Consider the following 12,586-nt stretch of genomic DNA (forward strand, 5'->3'; position numbering starts at 1 on the left):
TGCTGACGGACACACACAGATACACACGGACAGCCATGGACGTCCTGTTGATACAGGCCGGGAATCAGACTGCACGGACGGACGGTCTGAGGTTCGAGAACTTGGACTGGACCGGACGGACGGATGGCTATGGGACGGCTAGGCGGACGCGATGGAGTGTGAGATGGCCGATCTGGTTCCTGAAACAAAAGGATGTTATTTTTATGAGTTTTTATGAATCAAAATAATGAACAGAAAGAAAACAATATGATCAATGAAGAACAGAAGCAAATATGACTTTTTATGGGTTTTTATAATGAATGGAAAAATCTAGAACTATATGGTGCAAGATAAAACAAAATAAGAGAAGGATAGAAGTATGGGGGATGGATCCTTGTTGCTGGATGTGTATCTCTCTCAACAAGAACAGTGGATGGAGGTGGATAGCTATGGGATTTGGCTAGCTGGATGTGTATCACTCTCAAGGCAAATCGATGGATGGAATGGAGGTGAAGAATCGCCACAAGCTTGATAAGATTCGGCTGCTCTCTCTTGTTTCTCACAGAAAAAGACTTAGGGTTTTAGGTTTGCAAAGGCAAAATTATTTCATAAAAGACTTACGCAAAAACCGCCAACTTCATGGAGTTATATAGGGTTTACCCCTTATGGGACTCATAGATAAAAGGCCTTAAACAAGCTGGCCGAAAATGAGGCTGAAACATTAGCCCAAAGTCTTAACCAAATAAATTAAAATAAACCAGACATCTGGTTGTCGGTTTGAAAAGGCCTAGACCAAGGCTAATAGCATGCTTGCATGTTGCCTCATTAAAACCTTACCAAGAAAACCCAATGGGACAAAACCTGGTGAGGAAAAAGAGTACAACACATGCTACTCCCCTTGGTAGTTTTCTAGATCTCAGAACCGGGAAGAGTTGGAGTGGATGAAATGGAAACTGAGTCTAGACGAAGCTCGGATGTGGAAATGAGAAATCCGGCTTGGTTGAGTCTGAACTGGATCGGGTCGGCCGCGTCCTAAACCTCCTTTTGGCCGGCTTGATCTTGAATCTTCAACTGGACCATCTTCTCAATCAGCAGCTGGTCCTGGTCAGTATGTCCATCTTGATCAAGGATATGCTTGACAGCTTTGGTGAAACCTTCTCGCAAGGCCCTGGTTCCACTCCGGGTAGTCGGACCGCGCCTAACTATGGGAACCTCTACTTGGATGGCCTCATCACCTGTGTGTGCTGACGGACACACACGGGCGTCCTGTGTGTGCTGACGGACACACACGGGCGTCCTGTGTGTGCTGATGGACACCCACAGACGTCCTGTGTGCACTGAACAGACAGCCCACGTGGGCCAAAATCACCCGAACAGTCCACGGGAAGGGCCAGCGTGCTGAGTCCAAGGACCAGCGTGCTGATAAGTGTACTGATGGACAGACACGGACGTCCTGTGTGTGCTGACGAACACACACGGAAACACACGGAAACAGACGGAAACACACGGACAGCCACAGACGTCCTGTGTGTGCTGATGGACACACACGTACGTCATGTGTGTGCTGACGGACACCCACGGACGTCTTGTGTGTGCTGACAGACACACACGGACAGCCATGGACATCCTCTGTGTGCTAACGGACAGCCACAGACAGGCACGGATGTCCTGTGTCTGCTGGCGGACACCCACGGACGTCCTGTGTGTACTGAACAGACAGCCCACGTGGGCCAAAATCACCCAAACAGTCCACGAGAAGGGCCAGCGTGCTGAGTCCAAGGACCAACGTGCTGATATGTGTACTGATGGACAGCCACAAACGTCCTGTGTGGGCTGACGGAAACTGACGGACACACACGGACAGCCACGGACGTCCTGTGTGTACTGACGGACACACACGAACGTCCTGTGTGTGCTGACGGACACCAACGGACGTCCTGTGTGTGCTGACGAACACACACGGACACACACGGACATCGTGTGTGTGCTAACAGACAGCCACGGACAGCCACATATGTCATGTGTGTGCTGGTGGACACCCACGGACGTCCTGTGTGTACTGAACAGACAGCCCACATGGGCCAAAATCACCCAAACAGTCCATGGGAAGGGCCAGCGTGCTGAGTCCAAGGACCAACGTGCTGATATGTGTACTGATGGACAGCCACAGACGTCCTGTGTGTGCTGACAGACACACACGGACACACACGGACAGCCACGGATGTCCTGTGTGTGCTGACGGACACACACGGACGTCCTGTGTATGCAGGCAGACACCCACGGACGTCCTTTCCACGTGGGCCAAAATTACCCGAACAGTCCACAGGAAGGGTCAGTGTGCTGAGTCCAAGGACCAACGTGCTGATATGTGTACTGATGGACAGCCACGGACGTCCTGTGTGTGCTGACGGACACACACGGACACACACGGACAGCCACGGACGTCCTGTGTGTGCTGACGGACACCCACGGGCGTCCTCTGTGTGCTGACGGACACACACGGACGTCCTGTGTGTGCTGATGGACACCCACAGACCCTGTGTGTACTGAACAGACAGCCCACGTGGGCCAAAATCACCCGAACAGTCCACGGGAAGGGCCAGCAAGCTGAGTCCAAGGACCAGCGTGCTGATATGTGTACTGATGGACAGCCACGGACGTCCTGTGTGTGCTGACGGACAGCCACAAACAGCCATGGACGTCCTGTGTGTGCTGGCGGACACCCATTGTAAGACCCGATCCCGGCCGCCTAGGCCGCGGTCGATGCCTCACGTCGCTCGGTCCACTTCCTGGCCGAACCTCTTCATTTCTGCCCTTTATTTATAATATCGCCTAAAGGCGAGGGCTAACTTAGACCTTAGCTAAAGACTTACCTAGTCATTAATAGCCTAGATCCTTTCAAAAGATACGCAGCGGAATATTCTCTAGTTAACCATTGGTCTAAAAACAATCTAACACTTGTCTGGTCGAATCACCTTAGCCTTGGTCAGTTTACTCAACTACCAATTAGCTTAAAGGTCAATCCTAAACCCAAACCAAGCCATACGATTCTGAGGTTCCATTCCCTTAAACCATTCTATCTAGATCTACATAAGTAAATACTAGATCATACCTTTGCCACTTCTATGGAGCTTATTAGCTCATCGGTCCTCTATTGACTCGAATTGCTCTTGCTTAACAGGTGGACCATGATCACTCAATGATCTTACTTATGGTCCTTATCTTGACTCCTGCGTCAAACAGCTCCCCTAGGTACTTAGTCATTCAACCAACCATCCCCACAGACATAAGTAACCTTTGAGAAGTCTTTGAAAGGATAAGGGTTTGCATCTGGCCTTTCTCGGCTCATGCACAATCCAAAATCTTTTTGCCTTATAGGCAATAGTACCAAGTCCATCTTCTGGACTGACAAAGCTCATTAGATCCTAAGTCAATCAACCAACCATCCTCACATGACTTGGAACTGATGAGTCATCATCTGGCCTGACCGGCCTTGGGACTTAACCCAGACAACATATATGATTTGTTCATACCAACCGATGCATTCAGTAATCAGGTTAGGACCGACACCTTGAACCATAATTCAGAGGTCAGGTCGTCCATACTCAACCATGATCAGATCTTACACGGCCTTCCTTGAACAATTACACTTAGGCTCAGTATCTATGGTCTACGACACATAGTACTAGCCACACACTTCGTCATGACTCTTAGCCAATCTCGAAGCTATCAACACCAAGGTTGATATCTAGAAGCATCACATCAATACTCTTACTCCAGCATCGTGACTATCCATACTAGTGTTTGGCCATCGAACCATCGTCATGAAACATGATCCGACCACTAGACTTGATAAGCCATCATCCAATTAGCATGTACTGATATAACTGGCCTTTCATTGCCATCATGTGGGTCTACCCCTACATAAGGCATATGGCACCTATCCTACTCACCAACCCGAGTTGATTGTAAGATATCCCACTAAGCCTTTGCGTCTAGAACCATCCAACTATAGCCGGATCGTCCATTGTCCCATCTAACTGTCTGGTTAAGATCTAGGTGCGATCGGCAAGTTATAAGTCCGGCCAAAAGGCTCACGGTCCTTCTTACCTGATCCAACCCAAAGCCTGGATCTATACCACCGAGAAAGGCCCAAGCCCAAACCGGATTGCCTTGCAACCGATCAGACCTTGCGACACAACACTCCGGTTAAACTAACCGTCCGTCCGTTCGACTATGCAGCCGCGGACTGTCCACTTTGTTCGGCCTAAGCCTTGAACCAATGGCACCGTTTGGAACTCACACCCTTTGGGAACTAGTACCCTTTGGACACTCGTGCCTCTTGGCAACTCATGACCCTTGGTATCTCGCACCCATTCAAATGCTCCAACCGTTCGACCTAACCGTCCGTAGGGACTGTCTGGTCCGTACGTGTGTCCGGCCTATGGCCAAAGGACCACGCCTTAACCTACACAAGTCATGAACCATTGTGACTGTTCAGGGAAGGGTTGCAACCGTTCAGAACAGAACAGAACCGCCCCTATCCAATCACATCACCTGAGGCCGGTTTAGACCATGCGCGCGCCTAACTCGTCGGTTATGGACCGCGACCGCATTACTCAACCAGAACCACGGTTATAACCAATACCAACACATCAACAAGGCCACGCCAATGTACAGAAGTAGTAGAAGAATAATTGGATGAAAAGAATGAGAAGAATAGGACACAATCCAAACGCCCATGGCTAGACCGGTTCGGACTGTCCGATTGTCTTAGCCGATGAGTCGGTGGTTACCCCACTGACCCTATCTAACTGAACCACGGCTTTGGAGTCCTTCTCCAGACCTTTCTCTATACCTTGGGTATTCATAACCACACGGCCTCCTCTCTCCTAAACCATTCTCCTTGCCGGAGACACAAAACCACCACGACCGGCCCTTTTCCGGCCGATCTCTTGGCCGGGACTCTCTCTCTCTCTCTACGTTTTTCTCTGAGAATTTTACTCTGGAATTGGATAATGCAATCAAAAGGAGAGACCCCATATTTATAGAAAACGAGGGGGTAAGTCTTGCCCCACGAACAGGCACGACTTGCTAGCGAATGGGCACCTTCGGCCAAGGGTTGTCCCCTTTCGGCCACTTGCATCCTTTCGCCCTTTCTGATTGGGTTTGGGGTAGGTCATAAGCCCAACCCACGCCCCAAGACTCCCGGACTTAGCCCACGGCCTTGTCCAAGGACCCAACAGCCCAATGGCCTCATGGCCGGACCTCACAGCCCGACGCGGACCCGGACCATCGGCCTAAAACCCGAACAGTCCGTCAAGCTGAGATGAGCTGACTCCCAGCTGCCTCAGCTGAGTGAGCTAGTAGTCCAGCTAGTGGAGCTGACTTAGTAGTGGCTGAGCTTGAGTGAACTCAACCTAGCTTTGTTAAGCTGGTCGAGCTACTTCTCTATCTCGTCCAGCTACCGTCTTACTTGTCTTAGCCGTCTCTTTGCTTTAATAAGGTTAAGTCTAAGTTTCCTTATGTCTTTAACCTTCTTTCTTGACCATGGAACGCTTGCCTTGATGTCCTAAGACTGGCTGGTACGTTTCCTCGAACCATGGCCGTCCCGACAATCCTTTCCAGGATTGGGGGCGTGACACCTACTGACGTCCTGTGTGTACTGAACAGACAGCCCACGTGGGCCAAAATCACCCAAACAGTCCACGAGAAAGGCCAACGTGCTGAGTCCAAGGACCAACATGCTGATATGTGTACGGATGAAGAGCCACGTACATCATGTGTGTGCTGCCGGAAACACACGGACAGCCACGGACGTCCTGTGTGTACTGACGGACACACACGGACGTCCTGTGTGTGCTGACGGACACCCACAGACGTCATGTGTGTGCTGATGGACACACACGGACAATACATGGACAACCACAGACGTCCTGTGTGTGCTGACGGACAGCCACGAACGTCTTGTGTGTGCTGGTGGACACCCATAGACGTCCTGTGTGTACTGAACAGACAGCCCACGTGGGCCAAAATCACCCGCACAGTCCATGGGAAGGGTCAGCGTGCTGAGTCCAAGGACCAACGTGCTGATATGTGTACTGATGGACAAACACAGACGTCCTGTGTGTGCTGACGGACACATACGAAAACACACGGACAGCCACAGACGTCCTATGTGTGCTACGGACACCCACAGACTTCTTGTGTGTGCTGATGGACACACACAGACACACACGGACAGCCACAGACATCCTGTGTGTGCTAACGAACAGCCACAGACAGCCTCGGATGTCCTGTGTGTGCTGGCGGACACCCACGGATGTCCTGGGTGTACTGAACAGACAGCCCACGTGGGCCAAAATCACCCAAGCAGTCCACGGGAAGGGCCAGCGTGCTGAGTCCAAGGACCAACGTGCTGATATGTGTGGGAACCGAAATTCACACTGTCGATTTCCGTTTAAAATGGGAAACTAAGAAAACCCTAGTTTCCCAGAGGACCCGGATATCTGTTAATTACCACACGTCAAGCAATCAGAACACGAGAATAACAACGATAAAAATAAGAAATCGAAAAGAGAGCAAAGTAGATCTTATTCCGAATCTGCGTATGAGCGTTACAACAAGGTATAAGCCTGGGCTCGAGAGCTGTCGGCGAGATTCCTAGTTCTAGCAACCCTAAGACGGCTAAACCTAATTGAGTCGCAGCTCGAAATAACAAAAACGGAAAGTTGCCTAAATCGCTCTAAGTGCTAAGTTTGCTATGAAAAAGTCCTCCCCCCCCTTGCTCCTCGCCTAGGACTCCTTATATACTAGCTCCAAGGTCGGTTTACGCTTTTACTCTTCTGCCCTTAAGCCGTCATAGCATAAAAATGGAGATATTCCATTTTTCCCGATCTTCACAATTATCTTCAAAACTTCCGTATTTATCCGCGGAAACTTGACATTTATCCTTCCTCGTGGGCCAAGCGTGAACCATGCTGTGGTTCACGGGCTTTTGGTTAGGAAAAATCGTAGGATGGGCCTCGAGTCGTGTTTTAGGTCCCTTTGGGCCGTCTTCCGACTCGACACGTTTACTACGAGTTTTCCGTGGTTTCTAATCCGCGAAGTTTGATCGATGAATTAGAATAGCGGGAAACATGGACTGAGCTTGCTACGGTCTTCGGGAGATAGCATTCGAAGGTTTGACGAGAATGCAAGGACTGGTGTCGTATCGATGTTCGGAAAGGTTCAATCGCTACACAGCGACCGAACTTTGGCTCGAGCCCAGTCGCTACGCAGCGACCGAGTGAGACGAGTGCTCGGTCGCTACGTAGCGACCGAGCGGGACGATCGCTCGGTCGCTACGTAGCGACCGAGCGGGACGATCGCTCGGTCGCTACGTAGCGACCAAGCTTTGGCTCGAGCTCGGTCGCTACGTAGCGACCGAGCGGGACGGATGCTCGGTCGCTACGTAGCGACCGAGCTTGGCCCAGGCTCGGTCGCTACGTAGCGACCAAGCATGGCTCAGGCTTGGTCGCTACGTAGCGACCGAGCGAGATGGACGCTCGGTCGCTACGTAGCGACCGAGCTTGGCTCGGGCTCGGTCGCTACGTAGCGACCGAGCGAGACGGATGCTCGGTCGCTACGTAGCGACCGAGCGGGACGATCGCTCGGTCGCTACGTAGCGACCAAGCTTTGGCTCGAGCTCGGTCGCTACGTAGCTCCCGAGCGGGACGGATGCTCGCTCGCTACGTAGCGACCGAGCGGGACGGATGCTCGCTCGCAACGTAGCGACCGAGCTTGGCCCAGGCTCGGTCGCTACGTAGCGACCGAGCGAGACGGATGCTCGGTCGCTACGTAGCGACCGAGCTTGGCTCGGGCTCGGTCGCTACGTAGCGACCGAGCGAGACAGACGCTCGGTCGCTACGTAGCGACCGAGCATGGCTCAGGCTTGGTCGCTACGTAGCGACCGAGCGAGATGGACGCTCGGTCGCTACGTAGCGACCGAGCTTGGCTCGGGCTCGGTCGCTACATAGCGACCGAGTGAGACGGATGCTCGGTCGCTACGTAGCGACAGAGTTTGGCTCAGGCTCGGTCGCTACGTATCGACCGAGCGGGACAGACGCTCGGTCGCTACGTAGCGACCGAGCCGTGTGCATGCTTGGTCGCCGCGTATCGATCGAGCTTGGCTTGTCTGCAGTCTGATTTCCATACTCGAGTTTGTCCGCGGCCGATTTGGATACATGTCCGTTGCCTTCGGACAATCGGTATTTAGTGGTTCGATTGAGATTTGGACGATATTTTACTGTAAGGCTCTTCGTAAAGATATCTTTACGAAGATTACTTTTCGTAAAAACGTTTATGCTGATTTTTACGGACTTTCAGACATTGATTCCGTCTTGACCGATTTTGACCCCAACAGTTAGCCCCCCCAGCTCGTTAGAACCATGAGCTTCTAGCGTGAGGTTCTAGGGAGTGGCTTGGCAAGCTAGGTGAGTTAGGCGGAATTAATGGTTGAAAAGGTCTGTGGTAAGTGATCTTCTCGCTCTCCTAAAAGTAGAAAGCGCGATAAGATTGGGGCTGCGCCTTATAACGGCTGCCTACGTACCCTTGTTGAAGGGATCAAGCCTTTCGTAGTTCGTCTTGGATTTTAAGGTTCTTATGACTAGTTTTCCAGTAGGACCTTTATGGTCTAGTTTTTATGTAGCGGTTATAAGGCGTGTTGCTGCCGATGGCGTTTTGTATGGGTGTAGAGGGAAGACTACGAGTTGTCGTCTCGTAATCTAACTCTGTGTGTATTGCCATATCCATAATCTGTTTCGAGAGTTTTCCGCAGTGTGTAAACTTGCGGGATTTTTCTGAAGACGTTCGAATATTGGCAAAGAGACAAATTTTGGGATCTCGTATCAGGGTGTTTGATACTATGCCTAGAGATGTTAGAGACCAGTGCGCTGGGTTTAAGGCAAGACCTAGGTTTACTTTCGGTTTAAGGATTGTGCGGTGACTGGCCGGCTATCGTTTTTCCTGTTGCGATTTCTTCCTGATTCGTATCGATTTAAAGTCCGCGATAGGTTCTCGGCTTATACGACTTGTTTGATACGAATCGAGCATCTCTCCGGAAACCGGAAGTGCTAGACCAAAATTTCGGATTTCTTTTATAGCGCTATTAACCTTGTGTCGGATGTAAGAGAGTCATCTTCTACGAGATGGCTAAGTCTGTTTAGGACGTTTAAGAGTTTGTTGTGATCAGCAACAAACTTAATGGTAAAAATTACTATTTTGAGTCTTCGCGAAGAATATGTTTTGAGAAGATGTTAGTGCGTATGACTGTCTGGTCTTCCATGAAGGTGTTTTTATCGAGGAAGGAAATTTCGTCGAAGAACTAATCTTCAGGCGTCCGCGACGTCTCGCGATGCTGAAGATTTGTTATTCTTTCGTATGCCACGTTACGTGCTTGAAATGTTCGCGGGCTTTGAAGATATTTCGCGATGTTGCGAGGGTTTAGTATTAGCCCTGTGTTTGAGAAACGTTCTGGTTTGACTATGAATGTTCGCAGCCAAAAATTGTTGTTCCTGCTCGGATGCTAATAGCTTTATTTGCGATCGAGGAATTATGACTGAGGTGTCGTGTAAATTTGTCCATGGGAACAAGCGTTTTCCTTCATGGTTCTTTGTGAAGAGTTGGCCTTCCGAGATGTATTTCGTGCATTTTTTAGGATGTTTCGTATAGCTCTAGAAGTGAATTGTGGAGCGTATTGAACTTGGTCAATTTTCGAAAAGTTTAGATTTTCCGTTAACCGTTTGGTTGTTAGGACTTAGTTTCGTTACGAAGAATTTATCATATGATTTCCGACTGTGGGCTACACGATAATTTATCATATCATATAACCGATTTTACGAAGGTTGTAAATCAGTGATATGTAAACATATGTCAAAGTAGCATTGTTTCTGCGGGTTCTACGAGAAACGTTCCCGCTGTGATTTTGATATTAGATGAAAGTTGCTTGGAGTTACCCATGGAGTATTACCGAAGTTTATTTCAATACGATCTAGTCGCGGAACGCTTTTCATAGGTTTTTCGCGAGGATTCTCATGACACATTCGTTTCTTGAACAAATTGGTCAACCAGAAGTGGTTCTAGCTAACCATCGAGAAGAAAGTGATCCTTTTAACGTGCACGATGCTACATATATTCTCGAGTTTTCTTTGTCGCAAATGTTTTCGATGCTTTTCCGTGGCTTACTTGGTACAACGGAAACTGAAAGAAATGCTTTGATGATTGAAGATTTCTCGTAGAAATTTTTAAAACGAAACTAGCTTTCTGAAGCCGGAAAAGGTTTCAATACTTTGGCTAATCGTCGAGTTTCAGTTTGATATTGGTACAAATTTTCTGTACGCATGATTGCGACAAGAAATGATGTACAGTTTTTGAGATTATGTTCATGATCGTATGGATATGTTGCTAGCGTTTAGACGAATATTAAGATTGTCGTTTGCCTATTCTTGACGATTTGCAGAAGTTTTTTGAAGTTTGGGAGTATACGAGTATAGTATACATACCTACTCCCCCTTTTTTTTTTTACGAAAGAAAACGGTTGAACCGATACTTTGAAGGGTTGTGTACGTTTCCTCTTCTGATGTTTGGAATGATCGATAATTCGGGGCAATTTATAGACGACGCTTGGACTGTGATTTGGTTGTTTCCACGTTGACGACTTGGGATATGTCGGTTCCGAGAAAATTGCCAGAAACGAATCGGTTTTAAGACGACGTTCATGTCTCTAACGTTTTCTCTCTTTAGGAAGCGAGCATGATATGCGTGGCGATCGTTTCTCGACTTTCGGAGAGTTTAGATCGGTTTGCAAGATCTGGATGAACAATTATGGAACAATATACCGAGACAGGAAAAATCGCCTAAGACTTATTTCGCTAGACTATCCACCTAGGTTTTAAGTTCCCTAAAGTTCTACGGCAGTCTCTTAGGCGTTTCTATTTCTTAGTAATTTTCTACGAAATTCCAAGCCTGATTTCAAGTCGGGAATACCTTAGTTCTCTCGTAGATCTGGGTTAGCCTCCTCTCTGTTTTGCTTGCTCATTTGCCCTTACTCTTTTCGTGTCTGTCTGCTCATTTCGAATAGCAAGAATATTGAATCTTCCTAGATATCTATGCTTTCCTGGCCGCGTTTAGGCAGCTACCAATTTTCTCGATTTTCGTGATCCATGTTTCGATCTTAATATCATTGGATTTACGAAAATGAATGAGCATATCGTCGAAAAAATCGAGTTGTGAGAGGAAGGATTGGGAGATCGTGGAGAGAGGCGGATGGGCGAATTCTGATTCTCGGATTTTGCTCCATCGCTTCCCTTATCAGAGATTCTTTTTCTACGATTGTTGTTAGAATTTTGAAGGTTGTCAAATGTTGCTTATTCTAGTTTTACGAAAGTTTTTCCGAAAAAATAATAGCGATCGACTCGTTCGCAGGTTGGTTACTACGTAGCGACCGACCGAGTGGCTAGGTCGCTCGATACGTAGTGACCGATCGAGTGGCTTGGTTGCTCAAAAAGAAACGAGCTTCCATTCGTAATTTGAAAAATTACCCGATCTAATTAAATGTTAAAAATAGATTAGTACCTAATACGGGTATGGGAAGGAATTTTTTTCTTGCGTGTTATTATCAATTTTTTCGTGAGTCCTAATTATTTTTTCCCTAGTCCGTTTGGGTTAGGTTGTAGATGGATGTGTAAAAGAAGCAGTATATTGATAAAAAAAAATATATATATATATTTCCAAAATCAAAAGAGCGATTAGGTTAAAAAAATAAAGGATTTCTAATCATCTTGTTTTGTTATTTTATAATATAACGAACAGAAACCTATTAAAGATAGAGAATCCAGTTAGCAGTCTACCTGTTTATGAGGTATTTAGTGCTTTCGTAATCTAATACCTTATTTTGACTGTATCGCACTATGTGTCATTTCAGAACTCAAGAAAATAAAGACTTTACTTTTAGTTCAAATCGAATTTTAATCCAAATGGAGAAATTTCAAGGATATTTAGAGTTCGATGGGGCTCGTCAACAGAGTTTTCTATATCCACTTTTTTTTCGGGACTATATTTATGTACTTGCTTATGATCACGGTTTAAATAGATTAAATAGAAACCGCCCTATTTTCTTGGAAAATGCGGATTATGACAAAAAATATAGTTCACTAATTGTGAAACGCTTAATTTTGCGAATGTACGAACAGAATCGTTTGATTATTCCCACTAAGGACTTGAACAAAAATCTGGGGCATACCAATAATTTCTATTATCAAATGATATCTGTTTTATTTGCAGTGATTGTAGAAATTCCATTTTCCCTAAGGTTGGGATCCTCTATCGAAGGAAAAAATGTAAAAAAATCTTACAATTTACAATCACTTCATTCAATATTTCCCTTTTTAGAAGACAAACTCTCACATTTTAATTATGTATTAGATGTACTAATACCTTACCCCATCCATCTAGAAATCTTGGTTCAAACCCTACGTTACCGGGTAAAAGATGCCTCTTCTTTGCATTTTTTTCGGTTCTGTCTATACGAGTATTGCAATTGGAAGAATTTTGATAGTAAAAAAAATCA

This window comes from Brassica napus, unplaced genomic scaffold, assembly GCF_020379485.1.
Source record: "Brassica napus cultivar Da-Ae unplaced genomic scaffold, Da-Ae ScsIHWf_1967;HRSCAF=2615, whole genome shotgun sequence".
Classification (NCBI taxonomy): Eukaryota; Viridiplantae; Streptophyta; class Magnoliopsida; order Brassicales; family Brassicaceae; genus Brassica; species Brassica napus.